The sequence below is a fragment of the Equus caballus genome, chromosome 8, assembly GCF_041296265.1.
Source record: "Equus caballus isolate H_3958 breed thoroughbred chromosome 8, TB-T2T, whole genome shotgun sequence".
Lineage (NCBI taxonomy): Eukaryota > Metazoa > Chordata > Mammalia > Perissodactyla > Equidae > Equus > Equus caballus.
Window position 1 is genome coordinate 26,563,426 of NC_091691.1, and position 6,000 is coordinate 26,569,425.

The following is a 6,000-nucleotide window of genomic DNA, read 5'->3' on the forward strand; positions in this document are numbered from 1 at the left end:
GAGGACTCACTTTGTGCGGCTGGAGCCTCCGGGCCTGGAGCTGATGTCCCTGGTGACTGGCCGGCAGTGGCCGGTGGGCCCAGGGGACGGGAGCCCAGCCCCTTTGCCTCAAGGAGAGACAAGCTCTGCTTTCCGCCCGGAGCTCCGTGGGCCCCAGCCAAGCGCACGGGTGTTCATGATGGAATCTGTGTTCTTAGGTGGATGCTGAAAATATTGATAACAAGAAGCAAAATCAATAGAGCTTAGCCACACGGCTAAGCCCGTGTGAAGCTGACGAGACTAGGAAGGACCCCCTCCTCCCGTCCTCCCGTCCTCTGGGGGCTCCCCGGCCTGGCCCCGCTGTGCCCTCGCTGTTGGCCAGCCTGAGGGCCAGCAGAACTTGAGAAGCGCCCGCCTGAGGGGAGCCGTGCAGACACCCATCAGGAAGGTCCCTGTGAATCCCTTCCAGCTGCCGGGGCGTTGACCCCGCACAAGGCGGCCACGCACCGTCCACGGGGCAGTGTCGTGTGTTTTCAAACTTCGCCGAAACTCACCGTACTCTTGCATGAATTATTTTGCAATTAGTATTTCCCGTTTGTTATTATGTTTTTGTAGCAAACCGAGCTCATTTGTTTCGACTGCCGTACGTGTTCCCTTAGCTGGACGGCCGCAGCTCACTTTTTCAGTCACCCGCTGACGGACACACTGGGCGTGTTCAGTTTTTCCCAATTACAAACGAGGCTGCAGTGCAAAACCCTGTGCACGCTCCTTGAGGCCTTTGCTCGAGAACCATCCAGAACTCACCTCCTCGCTCTGTACAGATGTTCAGAATGTCTCCGGTACGAGTCGGAAACACGATTCTCGCCGTAGGAGCTACCTGCACGGGATGCTGCCGAGAATGAAGCAGACACCACACCATGCCCGTCTGAGACGCCAAGGAAAGCGATTTGTCCTGAAACAAGATGCATTTCTACAAGTAAACGCTCAAATACGACTGCTCCTATCGACCCCGCTAGACGGGTGAGGTGTCGCTCTGGATGCCACGGGTGACACGCAGGCAGACACAGGCGTGCGGTGGGCTAGGGCGACTGCATCGGGACGTGACCCGCCGAAGGGGCCCCCGCTCTTGGCACAGCTCTGGACCAAACCCAGCGCGCCCTCCCCTCCACTGCCCCCCTCATTCCGCTCCCGGAAGACCCCTTCACGTCAACAACCTCGTCAAAACTGCTTTCAGTTTCTTTGTACAACACAGTTAGGGTCTAGATCCGGTTCGTTATAAACAGAGGTTTCACCAAACAATGATGAGAGATTTGAAAATCTCGTAGGAGGCGGGACCATTCTTTTCGGGGACTGTCCTCAGTGCCGCAGGAAGATTAGCATCTCAAGCCCCCATCCAAGAAAAGCCCTCAGCACCCCCCAGTTATTGTGACACCCAGAAACATCCCACAAGTTTACAAACGCCCCCGCTGAGGGGCACCACACAGCTTGGCAGGTAATGGCCAGGTGTGGCTTCCGTGGCCATCACATCTCCCAATCCAGGCTCACAGGGCAGAGCTGAAGTGCTGCTACTGGGGGCTGCAAACTCAGGGTCCTGTGACATTTCTCCCAAGCCCGGAGGACAGGGCAGTGTTCAGGACAATGGCTGGAAGGAGCCCTGGGCTTGGTCTTCCTCAAGAGATGCTATCACCCCATGCCAAGTCCAGTCACACCCTCGGGGGCTGGGACCTGGACCCCACCTTAGAGAACGGGGCCGTTTCCAAGGCATGTATGGACTGAGCACTGTCCTGTGGAATACGAATGAGCGAGTGGATGGGCCTTTTTGGGAGTCTTTTTTTTTTCAATTGGAGTGTAGCTTATGTACAGAAAAGTGCACAATGAATTTTCATATATGTATGCACTCCACTCCAGTCGAGACGTAGAACATTCTGACACCCCAAGAGGTCCCCTCGTGCCCCTTGTGGCCCATCTCACCCTCGCCCCAGCCCCTGGCAGCCCTGACCTGGCTTCCAACACTGTAGCTTCAGTCTGCCTGTCCCAGGGTCCCTATCATCGGAATCGCGCTGGGCGTGTTGTTTCATGTCTGCCTCCCTTCACTCTGCGTCATATTTCTGAGACTCTCCTGTATTGCTGCACTTATTAGGGGCTCATTACTTTGGTTGCTAAGTAGTGTTCCATGGGGTGGATATGCCACGGTGTGGTTGTCCAGTCACCTGTTGATGGACGTTTGGGTGGTTTCCAGTTTGGGGTGATTACGAATACTGCTGCTGTGAATCTCGGGGTGCAGGCCATTGTGTGGACCTGCATTGTCACTTCTCTTGGGTTAAATGCCCACAGGGCGATTGCTGGGTGGAATGAGAAGTGTAGGTTTGACTTTGTAAGAAACCCCTGAGCCATTTTCCTCAGGGCTGCCCGGTCTTGAGTTCCCGCCAGCGATGTGTGGGAGGTCCAGTTGCCCTGTGTCCTCGCCAGCACTTGTTGTTATCAGTCTCTCTGCTGGGAGCCATCCCGGTTGGTGTGGGATCCTTTCTCACTGTGGCTTTATTCTCCCTGAGGCACAATGAGGCTGACTAGAGTGGACGTTACCGAGCGGAAAGCGCCCACCTCGGGAGGCCCCTCAGCAGAACCTCTTCATGTGAGGCCCAGAGCGACCCCCCCAACTCCCTGGGCTCCTCTGCTCGGACTTGGGATGGCAAAGTCTGCCTGCACAGCAAGCCCCCTGGGGCCCGAGGAGGGTGCCTCTGGGTAGCCGAAACCTGGAGCAGGAGTTCCCCACACTGTTCCAGAGGGAGGAGGCCACAGCCTGGGGCTGACGACTGACCCTGAGACCCCAGCCCCTGAGTAGACGGGTGTCAGAGTAAACAGCGTGGCTTGGGGACCAGCCCTGTGATGGAGCGCCCACTGCCGTTTCCCACTATGGGACTCTGGGCGAGGAATCTCCTCTTGCACCTCGGTTTCCTCATCTGTCAGGTGGGTATCACAATAGGACCGTCTCACAGGGACGTTGTGCGGAGCATCTCCCCTGGTGCCTGGCGCCCAGCGCGTGCTCAAGACGGCAAAGGCACAGCAACGCCTTCACTCCCCCACAAGGGCACAGCCACCCTTCAGAAAGATCTGCCTTACAGAGCCTGGGACGTCTTCACTCTCTCTTATTCACTCTTTTTTTTTTTAGACACCAAAGCCTGGTTGGGAGCTGCCCTTGCCCGGTTTGAGCATCGCGATCCCGGGAAGGCCTGTGAAAATGCCGGCACTGCTGGGCCCCAGCCCGGGGGTCTCGCTCGGCAGGGCCGGGCTGGGCTGAGGAGTTGCGTTTCCAGCGAGTTTCTAGACGGTGCTGATGCTGCCGGCCCGGGGACCACCCTTTGGGGACCCTGGAGCGTCATATCCGTTAGCCTCCTGGGTCTCCGCCTGGCTGGGTGTCAGAGTCACCTGGGGACACTTTAGAACCACATGTGCCCTTCCCTGCCCCCCCGGGACTGTGATTCCGTTGGTTTGGGGGAACCCCAGGGCATCCGCGTATGTGAGAAGCCCCCCAAGGGGACTCCCAGTTAACCGCCGGGTGAGAACTGCGGCCTCAGCCCAAAGCCACCTCTCCCTCTGCCTCAAGGGGCCCTGTGAATCCCCGTCTTGCTGTGAGGACCGTTTACACAGAGAGACGCGGGGAACCAGCCCCACCCGCCATGAGGACACCGAGCTCCTCGGTGTTGGATGTCACTATAAACCACCTCTTCAAGATGGCTCTAAAAAGCAGCACAGTGAGTGGTTCCTCCAGGAGTGCATTAATAATACAGGCCCACAGAGCAAAGGAGACAGTGTCCTAATTTATGCAGAAGGGCGTCTGCAGCCCGGGGTAGCATTTCCAGCGGCTGCGTCACACTCGGATTCAGAACCTGCCGTGTCTGAACCGTTGTGGACACGAGGGGCGCAGACACATCAGCCGCCCTGTTTGATGACTCAAACCACGACGCCAGAGGCGGGCAGGGAGCCGGAGGACGGTGCTCCGCGGACGTAAGTGGAACCGGGAGAGGTTCTTCATGCTCTGTACCATCCTACGGCGTGCGACCGTGAGTCGGCACCATAGACAGACAAGCTCTATCGCTGACGGGCACGTGCAAGCCAACGTTGGAGTCAAATTGATGCTCAAACTTTTATACTTCAGTTTATCAAAAGCGTCGGGGAGCTCCCCCATCGTGGGTGCAATAGGGGGTTGCCTCACATTTGGGTGTACATTGTATTTTTTTGCAGCGCAATGGGAAACAGGACCAGTGAGCTCCAGCCTCCAGGAAGCTGATGGTAGGACGGAAAGCCTACGGACAGATAAAGACAATACTGTGATGATGCCACTGCACTGAGAAATGCAAAAGGGTTCGAGGTGTGGGTTCCACCCACAGGAAAAAGGACTGGCCGTGATGGAACTTCCCACACAGAGGGAAGGGGTGCTGGGAGAGCCGCTGAGGCATTTGAATGGAGACTGAAAAAAAGAGAGGAACAGAGCCTTGCGAATATCTTGGGGAAGACAATACCTGGCAGTGGGAACGGCAAGTGCAAAGGCCCTGGGGTGGGAACACACTCACAACGTTCAGGGAACAGCAAGGAAGCCAGGGTGGCAGTGTGTGGCGGGAGGGAGAGCGGGCGGGTGGATCTTGTGGGGCCCGTAGGCCGTGGAGGGACACGGTTTTATTGAGTCAGATGGGTCTGGAGGACCTGCTTTCTTTTGGGCTGAGCGGGAGGTGAACTCTTGTCCTTCTAGATCCAGGACCTCTGCCCACAGCGGGATCCAGTGTGCCCGTCCAGCATTCTCAGGGCCTCCGGGATGGAAGCATTCATCTTCGTGCCTCCCCATCTGCCTCCTGCCCTCCTTCTCGCTGAGCTGACGGAGCAGCCAAGGGCAGGGGGGCTGGGGGGGAGGTGGGCGGCAGCCAGTCCCAGAGGCTGAGCTCTTCTAGGGCTGTGTCTTCCCAACTCTGTCGGCACAGTGCATCTCGGCTCTGGGAATGAGCACTTATTCAGCACCTCTTGGATGCACAGCACTGACCTCTGCTCGGCACCGCATGGAGCCAGGCACACCACCACATCTGCCTTCCGTGACAGTCGCTCTTTGTATTTTTATGGCCCTTGAGAGTTTACTTTGTCTTCCTGCCAGGGCTGTGTCCCCTGGGGAGGCAGGAAGACAGCGCTGAAGGGACCTGCTTGGTGATTAGAAAAGTGAGGGGAGGCAGAGGAGCTGAGGCCCTGGAACGCAGCTCTCTTGCTCCCTCCCTGCCGGGCCGACTCAGCCGCGCAGGAATCACACCCACTGGGTGCTCCTGCCCTGTGGGGGCTGCTGGGGATGGGGCCAGCTTCCTGAGTGTGCCACTTGCGCAGCCGCATGGGGACCCAAACTTGGCTTCATGCTCGACTGTCGCCATCTTGAAATTCTTAATCATTTTTGAACAAGAGACCCTGTGTTTTCGTTCTGCACGAGGCCCCACAAATTACATGGCCAGCCTGGACAGGGGCCCGGTTCCGGCTGTGCACACGGGGGCCCTGCAGCCGGCACAGATCTGAGATGCAGCCTGGACTCCAGGCCCCAAACGCTGCGGCCTGCAGATCCCCACCTCTTGGCCAGAAGCCGCTGGAACCCCTCCGGCCCCGTGCTGCTGCGGAAGAACCTCTGTGGTGTCTGGTTTTGATTAAACATCCAGAGTCACTCATTAACTTGCCCCACGGACAGACTTGGAAGCCCTCCCATATAAAACCGTCCTTCCCATGGCTGCCCAGCCCCGTCCCAGCCGCCCACAGCTCCTGCCGGAAACCAGGAGCCCCTGGTTCAGGGACTGCAGACCGGAGGCGGCGGGATGGCCTGCAGTCCTGTGAAGGCCACATCGTCCACCGTGCGAGGCCCCCAGCTCAGCTCTCCCCTCTCCTCACTGGGGTCGGAGGCCGTCCTCTACCTCATCCCGTTTTAGGGGTCCCGGAGGCCTCTCCCTACTTTGGCTGCTGGATCTGAAATTCCATCACAGCCAGTCCTTTTTCCTGTGGGTG